Genomic DNA, 13,612 nt, shown 5'->3' on the forward strand with positions numbered 1-13,612 from the left:
TATTGAAAGTCTCTCTTCCTTCCAAAAGTTACATCTCGTTTCATTTTTGCATCTACTGCATTGATTAGGACTCTAGAAAAATATGGAATATCAGTAGTGTTACGTGGCATTCTTGATTTGATCCTTATTTTACTATTTCTAATTTAATATTAAGAATGATGTTTGCCCTGGGTTTCTGGTAGCTACTAGTTAGAATTCTGGAATTTTATTTGAATACTTTCCTTCATACTAGTAGGAAACTTATGCAGCTTGTTCTTAATTAAATTTCCTATTTAAAAAATGTCTTCAATTTTCTACAAATCTCTATTTTCTTTCCAAAATTTTATGACCATATGGATTCCAGAGTCCTTGCAACATTTGGCACAATCCCACAGTTAAGAAAAACACCTTTTTATGTCTCCTTGAAAAACTTGGCTACTCTCATTGTTTCTACCTCCTTGTCCAGTGATGGCGAACCTTTTGAGCTCGGCGTGTCAGCATTTTGAAAAATCCTAACTTAACTCTGATGCCGTGTCACATATAGAAATTTTTTGATATTTGCAACCATAGTAAAACAAAGACTTATATTTTTGATATTTATTATATATTTAAATGCCATTTAACAAAGAAAAATCAACCAAAAAAATGAGTTCGTGTGTTACCTCTGACACGCGTGTCATAAGTTCGCCATCACTGGACCTAGTCTGTCATTTCTCTTTTGTCCACTCCACATATGCTTTTGTCCTCACCACCACCCCACCCTGTACCTCTGAAACCACTTCTGACAAAGTCACTAGAAACTCCATTTTTCCAACCTCAATGGCCAGTTCCTGTCCTCATCTCAGCATCACTGTTGTTGTTATTATTATATCCATGACCATCTCTCCTTGAATCCTGTTTGCTTCTTGGCATCTAGGACACCATGCTCTTCTGGCCTTGTTTTCATCTCATTAACCACTACTTTTTGTTTTTCTTTACTTGCTTTTCTTCCTCATTTTGGCCTCTAAATGTACAGAGTCCTAGCATGCTCAGTGCTCTGTCCTCAGCCCTTGTTTGTATCTACTTCCATGGCTCTGAGTACAACATATTTGCTGCTTATCCCCACACTTATATCTTTGCTGTACTCCTGTCTAGAGTATTAAAATGCTTGCTCTTATATACTCTAGGATATTTCAAAGGCATTTCAACCCTAATAATGCTAAAATTTACTCAATTCTTAGCCCCTTCCCCAAATCCATTTCTTTTGTAGTCATTCCTTTCACAGTCAGTGGCACTGTTGTTTATATCACAACCTTAACTTATGGTGCATCCTTTCACTTTCACTTCCACAGCAACCCATCACTAAATACTGGTGTGTGTGTGTGTGTGTGTGTGTGTGTGTGTGTGTGTGTGTGTGTGTTTTCCTCCTTTTAAAATATATCCCAAATCCAACCTCAGCTCACCATTAAAATTACTTCGCATCCTGGTCCAGTCCTCACTTTCATCTCTTATCTGGACTGCTACAATAGCCTCTTATTTGTCTCTACTATCATTCTTTTTCCTTCCACAACAATGAATATGTGTAAAATTGGGATATAACATTATATCAGTTTCAGGTATGCAACATAATTTGATATCTATGTATTGCAAAATGATCACCACACTAAATCTAGTTATCATCCATCATCGCATATAGTTCCAAAAACTCTAGTGTCATTTCATTATACTTGAAGAAAATCCAAACTCCTTGATTGCCTTCTAGGTCTTCCATCTACCCCTCTGGTCTCATCTTGCATCACTTTCTGCCTTACTCCTTGTGCTTTCTCTACACTAGAGTTCCTACTGTCCTTAAATATACTGAACTTCATCCTGACTCCAGATTTTATACTTGCTGGTTTCTCGGCATGGAATACTCTTCCTTAAGAGTTTTGTGTATCTGACCCCTTCTCATCATTCTGGCCTCTCCTCAGAGAGCTTTCTCCTAAGCACCTTATCCAAATAACTACTGTCTATCAAAACTTGCCTTACTTCCTCATGGCACTTGGAAGTATCTGAAATTATAGTATTCATTTATTTAACATGTTTAATTTCTGACCTTTTCCCACTGGAATATAAGCGCCATAAAAATAAGGAATTAATTTGCCTTACACACTGGTATGTTTCCAGCTCCTAGAACAGTGCCTGGTATCCAGGAGGGCTCAATGTATGCTGAAAAGAGGAAGGAATAAAGAATTAAATGACTTGCTTAATTATAAAAGATAGATAACTTAAATAGGCTGAAGTAACTAAAAGGATATGTAGGCTCAACAAGGAAACAGTGATCCTAAACAGCACACTAAATCAGATTGAATTAATTGACATTTACAGAACATTTCATCCTATAGCTACAGAATATACATTCTTCTCATGTGCAAACAGGTCATCCTCAAAGATAGACCACATGTTAGGACAAAAACTAAGTTTCTACAAATTCAAGAAGATTGAAATCATATCTAGCATCTTCTTGGATCACAATGACATGAAACTAGAAGTCAACTACAGTAAAAACACTTGAAAACATGATTAAAGCATGTGGAGGCTAAATAGCATGTTATTAAACAATGAATGGGTTACCAATGAGATCAAGGAAGAAATATAAAACTTCCTGAAACAGGATGGTGGCATAAGTAAATGCAGGTACTCGCATCCTCCCACAACCACATCAAAATTGGAACTAAAATACAGAACAACCATTATTCAGAACTACCTGAAATCTGCCTGAATGGAAATCCTAAAACTAAAGAATTAAAGGAGAAATCCCATTGAGACTGAGAGGAGGGGAAGAGGTGTGGAATGGGCTGGTCTGACTCTCACATGTGGCATATTTTTAATCAGGAGGGATATCTTGGCTGAGGAGGCCTCCTGTTATGAGCAAGAGGTCCCAGCTCCACACCAGAACCATCAGCCCAGGGTTCCATGTCTGGGAAGAGAAGTCCCTGTAATTTTGAGCTGTAAAAACCAATGGGAATTGTGGCTGAGTGACAGAGGCAGCTGGAGTCCCAGGCAGTTCCTATTAAAGGGCCAGCAAACGGACTTATCTGGACTCACTCACTCCCTTTGAGCTCCAGCACCGGGGCATCAGCTTGAAATGATCTAGGGATATACGAGGAGGAACTAAATTATCTGGCATCAGGGCAAGAACTCCAGAGCACCTTTCTTCCAGACAAAAGTGCTAGAGTCTCTCCCCACAAAGAGCTGACTGGCAGGTGCCATATCCGAGTCTCCATCAACCTGTCCTACACTGTTTCCCCACCCTGCTGATTCCCTGAGACTCTGCACCACCCAATTTGAGGCCCCAACCAAGATGTTTGCAGAGTATTTTCCATATGCATGGCTTATCCTGGATCAGGCTTCAGACACTTCTAAAATCTCTCAAAGAAGCAGCAGCTGGACTCAGTATGCCCCACACTAGCAGCAGCTTGATAAGCTTCCTAGCTTGGACTTTCCTGGGTACCTGTAAGCCCATCACTAGTAGCAGCCATCTGAAGATCGCTCTGTAGCTCATGCCAGGTGGCCCAAAGTAGGGAACAGGCACTGAATGACTTTGCACCTCCCAGAAGGCACCAGAGCCAGTGCACCCAGTGGACAGCTTCAGACCACACCAGATTATAACTACCACACCCATGAGCAACACACTCAAGCAACAGAATTAGTGAGCAACAAAGCCCCACATAAGCAGGGCCTGCTCCATAGGGGTATCTCCTGTACAGCAGCTCTTCCCTTGAAGTGGCGGCTGGTCATCACAGCTAATTGGCCTGGGAGTCAGTTCTTCATAGTGATGCCAATAGCAATCAAGGCTCAATTACAACAGGACAGTGCGCAAAGTCCACACAGGGGTGTACCTAGAGTGGCCAGCTCAGGTGACTTGGGAGGCTGAACCAGTGGGCCCTACAGGACACCTACTACATAAGGCCACTCTACCAATTCCAGGAGGCACAGCAGCTCTAGCTAATACTAATACATAGAAACATACACAACAATGCAGCCAAAATGCAGAGAAAAATAAATCATGTCACAAATGAAAGAACAGAAGAAATCTCCAGAAAAGAAACTAAATGAAACGGAGGCAAGTAAACTACCCAATAAAGAGTTTAACACAATAGTTTTAAGGATTCTCAAGGAACTGAATGAAAGCTTCAAAGAACAGTGAGAATTTCAAGGAAATTAGTAATAACATCAAAGACATGAAAAAGGAGCAGTCAGAAATGAAGGATACAGGAAATCAACAGCAGAGTAGAGGATGCTGAGAATCAAATCAGTGATTTGGAATATGAGGAAGCAAAAAATACCAGAAGAACAAAAACAGAAGAGCAAACACACACACACACACACACACACACACACACACACAAACAAACAAAAAAAAACCAAAAAACAAATCTAAATGTATGAAGATAGTGAAGGGACAACTTCAAGCATACCAACATTCACACCATGGAGGTTTCAGAAGTAGAAGAGAGGAAACAAGAAATTGAAAACCTGTTTGAATAAATAATAACAGAAAAATTCCCCTACCTGGAGAAAGAAATAGACCTACAAGTCCAGGAAATGAAGAGAGTCCCAAACAAAATAAACCCAAAAAGACCCATACCAAGACACATCATAATTAAAATGTCAAAGGTTAAAGACAAAGAGAATCTTAAAAGCAGCAAGAGAAAAGTAGTTAGTTTCCTAAAGGGAGCACCCATATGACTATCAGCTGATTTCTCAACAGAAACTTTGCAGGCCAGAAGGAAGTGTCCAGAAATATTCAAAGTGATGAAAAGCAAGGACCTACAACCAAGATTACTCTACCCAGCGAACATACTATTTAGAATTGAAGGGCAGATAAAGAGCTTCCAAGACTAGAAAAGCTAATGAGTTCATCACCACCAGACCAGTATTACATGAACTGTTGAAGGGTCTTCTTTAATAAGAAGGAAGAGAAGAAAGAAGAAAGAAGGAAGAAGAAAGGAGAAAGAAGAAAGAAGAAAGGAGAAGGAGAAGAGGCAAAAATATGAACAATACAATGGCAATAAATACATATCTATCAACAATTGAAGCTAAAAATAAAAATAAATGAACAAGGAATCTAATGAACAAAATAAACTGATGAATAAAATAGAACCAGAGGCATGGAAACATGGAACAGACTAACGAATTTCAGAGGGAAAGGGGTTGGATTAACCAAAGAACTTAAATGCATATATACATTACCTATGGACATGAACAACAGTGTTGTATAGGCCTGGGGGCAAGTTGGATCAGGGTAGGGAGGGCAATGGAGGGGAAAAAGGTATGGGGTATAGGGAACATCTGTAATATTCTCATCAATAAAGATTTAAAAAATAGCTTCCTAGAAACAAATGAAAATGAACACACAACAACCCCAAACCTATTGGACACAGCAAAAGCAGTCTTGAGAGAGAAGTTCACAGCCCTACAAGCCTACTTCAAAAAACAAGAAAATTGTCTAATAAACTATTTAACACTATAACTTAAAAAATTAGAAATAGAACAAGAAAAGCCTAGAATAAGTAGAAGGAATAAACATCAGAGAAAAAAATAAATGACATAGAGACTAAAACAATACAAAAGATCAATGAAACTAAGAGCTTGTTCTTTGAAAAGATAAACAAAATTGATGAACCTTTAGCCAGATTCATCAAGAAATGAAGAGAGAGGACCCAAATAAACATAACCAGAAATGAAAGAGGTGAAGTAACAACTGACCCCAGAGAAACACAAAAGATTGTAAGAAAATACTATGAACAGCTATATTCCAACAAACTGGACAAACTGGAAGAAATGGACATGTTCCTAGAAAAATACCATCTTCCAAAACTGAGTCAGGAAGAATCCAAAAACTTAAATAAACCAATAAACTGGTGAAATTGAAGCAGTACTCAAAATATTTCCAGCAAACAAAAGCCCTGGTTCAAACAGCTTCACAGGGGAGTTTTACCAAACATTCAAACTATTCTAAAAAATCCAAGAGGAAGGGACACTTCCAAGCACTTTTTACAAGGCCATTATTATCCTAATTCCAAAACCAGATAAAGACATTACAAAGAAAGGGAATTACAGACCAATATCCCAGATGAACATGGATGCTAAAATCCTCAACAAAATATTACTAAATTGGATCCAGAAATACATTTAAAAGATCATACACCATGACCAAGTGGGATTTATTCCAGGGATGTAAGGCTGGTACAATACTCACAAATCAATAAATGTGATACATCAGATAAACAAATTGAAAGACAAAAATCACGATTATACAATTGATCCAGAAAAAGCATTTGACAAAATCCAACACTCATATTTGACAAAAATTCTCAGCAAAGTGGGAATAGAGCAATCATACCTCAACATAATAAAGGCCATATATCATAAACCTATGGAGAAAATCATACTCAATGGTCAAAAACTAAAAGCATTTCCCCTAAAACAGAAACAAAACAGGGATGTCTGCTTTCATCATTCTAATTCAACATAATACTAGAGTCCTGGCCACAGAAATTAGACAAGAAGAAAAAATAAAAGACATCAATATTGGGAAGGAAGAAGTAAAATTGTTATTATTCGCAGGTGACACAATAGAAAACCCTAAGGACTCCACCAAAACACTACTAGATTTAAAAAATGGATTCAGCAATGTAGCAGGATACAAAATTAACACCCAGAAAACTATGGCATTGAGTGAACTTGTTGGGAAGAGAAAAACCACTGTTTTCTGCTGTGACTGTCAACTAGAAAATGAAGCTTGGAGATGTTGCCAGCCATTTTGCTACCTTGAAGGGCTCACTGCCTGAAGCTACATCTACCTGTGGACAAAAAGAGGTCACATGCTAACATGACTAGTTCAGGAAAGGCCTGCATGGTGACCTTGTAAATTCAGAGTCTTTAAGAAACCACAAAGGATGGTCTGAAATTAAAACTTTTTAACTAAAAGCAGTTTATGATTGGTAGTCATGTCCTAGGCTAGAATCTTCCCTGACAAAGGTCAATCTTTACCTTAACTGAGCCGTTCTATTGTCTTTTTGCATCTGTGATAACATATTGTTGGAATGTCAAAGTAATTTTTCTTTTTCTGGACCTCTCAAAGCACAGGCACCACTGTGCAAAACCACAAATCTCCTCATTGTAAGAGTTAATTGTTGACTGTTAACTATCCTGCACCACCTAAGTAAAAGAAGTGTGTGTCTATCATTTTACTTTTTATCCAATCCCAGAGGTTTCCCCCCCATCACCATCCTGCCCCCACTTTGCTTTTTCCCACCTCCCTAATCTCACCAATGGATTTCATGTAACCCACTTAAGTCTCCTCTTTTGATTGTAATGTACAAAACCAGGTGCAAAACAGCCATTCTACGGAACATTATGTCCATCAGTTGGGGTTTTTTCTTCCTGGCAATTGTTGACAGTTTGGCTCAAATAATCTCACAAAAATTCTTCATAGTTTGAATGTTTCTTATGTTAATACTAGTGGCCCAGGGCACGAATTCATGTACATTAAAAGGAAATTAATTAGAAGAAATATTTTAATATCTCTATTTGCCCTTTCTCTATAATTTATTGATGATCAATCAAATTCATGAACAATGACATGGAAACACACGAGTGCAATTGGTGCCAACGAGAGCTTTGTACGCATCGCGCATGCACAAGTCAACTTAGCCTTTTATATAGAGAGAGTAAACTTGTTTAATTAGACCTGCTTTCTGATTTAGCTAAACTTTTCCAGCCCAGTGAAGCACCCCAACTTGTTTTTCAGGTAATTGTCAGCAACACAGCAGTAAATATCACCATGAAGCAGATTATTATTATAGATCATGCAGGAAGAACAAAGGGTAAAATATTTAACTGCAGCAGTGTTTGACTATATTCTGTGCAGTGAGAAAACCTGAAGTCATTTTCAAGGTCCACCATTTCTTATTTCTTTTCAGTCGAGTCAAGTTTCTAAGCTTCCTAAATCCCCATTTTCTGGCTGATGAAAAGAAAATAGGATTCCACCCACTCTCCTATCTACCTACTCCAGGACTTCTGTGAGGATCAAATGAGATGAGGCATGGGAAAACACTTCACAGACATTTAGTTAAAGTGTAAAATATTTCCACCTCGCTATAAAGCAAGTTGTGTTCCTGGACTGAAGAAACTGCAAGGAGGCTAGTCTCTAGGGCAGTTGTTCTCAACCTTGGCTACACATTCGAATCACCTGGGAATCTTTTTAAAATCCTGATTTCTGGACCTGAGTCATCACAAGAATGAGGCCCAGAAATTGGGATTTTAAAAAGATTCCCAGGTGATTCGAATGTGTAGCCAAGGTTGAGAACCACTGCTCTAGCGAGAGGAAGCTGGGCATTGCTACATGATGTCATTATGTGGATGTACACTTAGCATATTAGCCTTTTATATATATAGATACCTTTTGATTCTTAAAGTACTTGAATCTATATATTCTATTTTTTTATATTATATATTTTACTTCCACAAAGGTATGTACATCATAACAGACTGTTATTTTTGTTTTAAACAATTATCTATACTAATAAAAGCCTAGGTGGTGTCTCACCCTTGTGTCATCACAAGATGGCCTCCCCATGTCATCACAAGATGGCCGCCCCCACATCATCACAAGATAGCAACCACAAGATGGCCAGCAAGGGAAGGCAGTTGTGGGCGATCAGGGCAGCAGGGTAGGGCAGTTGGGGGTGAACAGGCCAGCAGGGGAGGGCAGTTGGGTGCGAATGGGCCTGCAGGGGAGGGCAGTTGGGGGGGACCAGGCCGGCAGGGGAGGGTAGTTAGGGGCAACCAGGCTGACAGGGGAGGGCAGTTAGGGGTGACCAGGTCTGCAGGGGAGGGCAGTGGAGGTGAATAGGCCTGCAGGGGAGGGCAGTCAGGGGCAACCGGACCAGCAGGAGAGGGCAGTTAGGGCAACCTGGCCAGCAAGGGAGGACAGTTGGGGGCAATCAGCCTGGCAGGCAGAGAGGTTAGAGGCAATCAGGCAGGCAGGCAGGCAAGCAGTTAGGAGCCAGCAGTCTCGGATTGTGAGAGGGATGTTCAACTGCCGGGATCGTGCCTAAACCAGCGGTCGGACACCCCCCAAGGGCTCCCAGACTGCAGGAGGGCACAGGCCGGGCTGAGGGACCCTACCCCCCACCCCCCGCGAGTGCACGAATTTTGTGCACCAGGCCTCTAGTCTTTTAATAATTTCATAAAAGAAAAAATACTTTAAAATATTTTTTGATATATTTAGCTTTTTGGTGATCTTCATAACTTCCTGTAGATCTGAATTTTCATATGATATTATTTCCCTATTGTCTAAATGTTCCTTTAACTTTTCTCATATGTGGATCTACTGATGATAAATTCAGTTTTTATTTACCTGAAGTATCTTTATTCCACCTTAAATTTTGAAGAATATTGTCACTGGATATAGAATTATGGTTTGACAGTGTTATTGTTATTCTTTCAATACTTTACAGATATCATTCTATTGACTTCTGGCCTCTATTGTTTCTAGAAAGAAAGTATTTGTCATTCTTATCATGGATTCTCTCTAATGTAATATTTTCTCCCCTTTTGCAGCTTTTAAGTTTTCTCTTCCTCTGCAATTTTCAGAAATTTAACTGAATATAGTTGTATTTTTTTCTTTCGTGTTTATCATACTTAAGGTTTGCTGAACTTCTGGGGCCTGTAAATTGATGTTTTTAATAAAACTTAGAAAAAACTTTGTCCGTATTTTTTCAATCCTTTCTGCTCAATTGTCTCTCATATCTTTCTGGGATTTCAATTGCCTATGTGTTAGACTTCTTACTATCTCATAAATCATTGAAGTTTTCTTCCTTTCTTTCAATGTTTTTTTCTTTTCTTTTGTGCATTAGTTTGGATAATTTTTTTAAAATTTAAATTCTTTATTGTTTAAAGTATTACATATGCCTCTTTTTTCCCTCCATTAACCTCTCCCCAGACACTTCCACTCCCTAGGACATGCCCTCACCCCCTACTGTCTGTGTCCATTAGTTATGCTTACATACATGCATACAAGTACTTTGGTTGATCTCTTACCCGCCCCCCCAACACACACACCCTCCCCTGCCTTTACTCTGAGGTTTGACAGTCTGTTCGATGCTTCTGTGTCTCTGGATCTATTTTTGTTCATCAGTTTATATATATTCCTTTTTTAAAAAAAAACAAAACAACACCTTTATTGTTGAGAGTATTACAGATGTCCCTCCCCCTTGACCCCTACCACCTGGTTCCTGCACCATCCCACCTCAGGCCTTCACTACCTTATTGTCTGTGTTCATGGGCAATGCATATCTGTATATAAATCCTTTGGTTAATCTCTTCCCACCCCATACCCCAGTCACTTTCATCCTCTCACTCCCCCAACACACACAAAAGTTTCTCTCAGCCCAAATTTTATTTGTATATCTAAGTTCAGATGTTTGAGAGAAACCTTCTGCTTTTCCTTTGTTTATAGATAGACTTTTTAAATATTAATTTCAGCTACTTTACATGTATCGCTTTTTAAAATGTGTTTACATGGGTCTTTTTTCAAATGGAAACTGTGTCTTTGAAAATGCTTGAAAAAAATTACATTCTAAGAAAGGAGATTAAATAGTATGCAGGCCAAATTTTTACCAGACTTTATTTACATTATTTTCTGCGTTGTTATAGTTTCACAAATGTATAATCCTATATAATAAAAGCCTAACATGCTAAATGTCCAGGCGTCCTTTCAACCACTTAAAGGGCAATATGCTAATGATATGCTAATGCCACTCAACCAGTCGCTATGACATGCACTGACCACCAGGTGGCAGATGCTCAATGCAGGAGCTGCCCCCTGGTGCTCAGTGTGCTCCCACAGAGGGCGCACCCCTCAGCCAGAAGCCAGGCTCATGGCTGACAAGCACAGTGGTGGTGGCGGAAGCTTCTTCCACCTCCATGGCAGTAGGACATCCCCCGAGGGCTCCCAGACTGTGAGAGAGTGCAGGCCAGGCTGAGGAATCCCCCATCCCCCAAGTGCATGAATTTCATGCACCGGGCCTCTAGTGTTGCATAATGGAACATCACAGAGCTGCATGTAAGCTTCTCCTGTTACTTCTGAGTAACAGATTTACTCCAGCTAAGAATTTATGATGTGCTGTAAGCAGGAACATACAATTGCACAACTCAAGAATTAGAACAGTACATTCCAGAATACTGTGCTGAAATTTTAACACATTGAGTTAAGTAGAATTCTTGCAATGTCATGAGCATCATCTTTACAACCAAACACAAATGGGTTTAAATTTTGGATATACTTATCAGCTGTTGGACATTTGTCATGGTACTTAACCTCTCCATGCCCCAGTTTCCTTCTCTTTAAAAAACAAATGATAGAGAACCAAGATGGCGGCGTAGGTTAACGCCAGAGTTTGCTGCTTTGAACAACTACTTCAAAAGTGAAACTAAAACACGGAACGGACATCACCCAGAACCACAGGAACGCTGGCTGAGTGGAAGTCCTACAACTAGGAGGAAAGAGAAACGCATACAGACACTCAGAGGAGCCGCAGTGCTGAAGTCAAATTCTGAGGTGCGGAGTGCGTGGAGCGGGCTGGCGGCGGATGGCGCGGTTGTTGTTTTCAATCGGGAGGGAGTCGCAGACACTGAGCTCCAGATACAGGCGAGTCTTTAGGGACTCAGGCTCAAACGGGAGAAGCGGGACTGTCTGGCTTCGGTCAGAGCGAGTGCAGCTTTCTCTCCCAGCTTTGCAGCGGGTGCTGGGACTCAGAGAGGCAGAGCCCCTGGGGACAGGACTGAGAACCGCCATAACTGCTCTCTCCGGCCCACGCTGTTGATCCTGTGCGACCCGCCCCGCCCAAGCCCTGCACACAGGCATTTGCCGGATAGCCTCAGGCAAAGGCTAGATTAGCACCTCCCTAGAGGACAGAAGTTCTCTCACTGCTGACACAGCTGATTCTCATAGCCACTTGGCCTGGAGGTCAAACCCTTCCTGGAATTAGCTACAACAATCAAGATTTATCTATAAGACTGCGAACAAAGACCACTAGGGGGTGCACCAAAGAAGCATAACAAAATGCGGAGACAAAGAAACAGGACAAAATTGTCAAAGGAAGAAATAGAGTTCAGAACCACACTTTTAAGGTCTCTCAAGAACTGTTTAGAAGCTGCCGATAAACTTAATGAGATCTACACGAAAACTAATAAGACCCTCGATCTTATATTGGGGAACCAACTAGAAATTAAGTACACACGGACTGAAATAACGAATATTATACAGACGCCCGACAGCAGACCAGAGGAGCGCAAGAATCAAGTCAATGATTTGAATTGCGAGGAAGCAAAAAACATCCAACGGGAAAAGCAAAATGAAAAAAGAATCCAAAAATGCGAGGATAGTGTAAGGAGCCTCTGGGACAGCTTCAAGCGTACCAACATCAGAATTATAGGGGTGCCAGAAGATGAGAGAGACCAAGATATTGAAAACCTATTTGAAGAAATAATGACAGAAAACTTCCCCCACCTGGTGAAAGAAATGGACTTACAGGTCCAAGAAGCGCGGAGAACCCCAAACAAAAGGAATCCAAAGAGGACCACACCAAGACACATCATAATTAAAATGCCAAGAGCAAAAGATAAAGAGAGAATCTTAAAAACAGCAAGAGAAAGAAACTCAGTTACCTACAAGGGAATACCCATACGACTGTCAGCTGATTTCTCAACAGAAACTTTGCAGGCCAGAAGGGAGAGGCAAGAAATATTCAAAGTGATGAATACCAAGAACCTACAACCAAGATTACTTTATCCAGCAAAGCTATCATTCAGAATTGAAGGTCAGATAAAGAGCTTCACAGATAAGGAAAAGCTAAAGGAGTTCATCACCACCAAACCAGGATTATATGAAATGCTGAAAGGTATCCTTTAAGAAGAGGAAGAGGAAGAAAAAGGTAAAGATACAAATTATGAACAACAAATATGCATCTATCAACAAGTGAATCTAAGAATCAAGTGAATAAATAATCTGATGAACAGAATGAACTGGTGATTATAATAGAATCAGGGACATAGAAAGGGAATGGATTGACTATTCTTGGGGGGGAAAGGGGTGTGGGAGATGTGGGAAGAGACTGGACAAAAATCGTGCACCTATGGATGAGGACAGTGGGTGGGGAGTGAGGGCGGAGGGTGGGGCGGGAACTGGAAGGAGGGGAGTTATGGGGGGGAAAAAAAAGGAACAAATGTAATAATCTGAACAATAAAGATTTAATTAAAAAACAAAAAACAAAAAACAAATGATAGTATGTGCCTTCCAGAGTTATTTAGGGTTAAATGTAATAACATATTGAACAATATGTGTTACAATTTAAGTGCTCAATAATGTTGATTTTTTACACACACATGAAATACTATGATGAAGTTTTCTGGATAGAATATCTAGTGGTCTTATACATTCATATTCTAAATTATTATTTAGTTTACAAAATGTCTATAAATTCCCAACTGTAAAATAGTAACTTTAAAATTCCCAATGCTTCAAAAAATGTAAATGATATGCTTTCAATTTTAATTTAGATCATAAATCACTTAAATGGAGTGAGGGTGGAATATAGTTAGT

The 13,612-nt window shown here is 39.8% G+C and overlaps 1 protein-coding gene and 1 pseudogene across 1 annotated transcript in view; both read left to right on the plus strand.

The window, feature by feature from the left end:
• Nucleotides 1-13,612, plus strand: part of LOC132230584 (polyadenylate-binding protein 2-like) — a 59,498-nt pseudogene that overhangs the window by 16,223 nt on the left and 29,663 nt on the right.
• MPP7 (MAGUK p55 scaffold protein 7) overlaps nucleotides 11,492-13,612 on the plus strand; it is a 356,856-nt gene continuing 354,735 nt past the window's right edge. The window contains exon 1 of the mRNA XM_059711505.1: nucleotides 11,492-11,569. The gene's annotated coding sequence lies outside the window, so the exon portion shown is untranslated. The remainder of the gene's footprint in view (nucleotides 11,570-13,612) is intronic.

This window comes from Myotis daubentonii, chromosome 1 (genome assembly GCF_963259705.1).
Source record: "Myotis daubentonii chromosome 1, mMyoDau2.1, whole genome shotgun sequence".
Lineage (NCBI taxonomy): Eukaryota > Metazoa > Chordata > Mammalia > Chiroptera > Vespertilionidae > Myotis > Myotis daubentonii.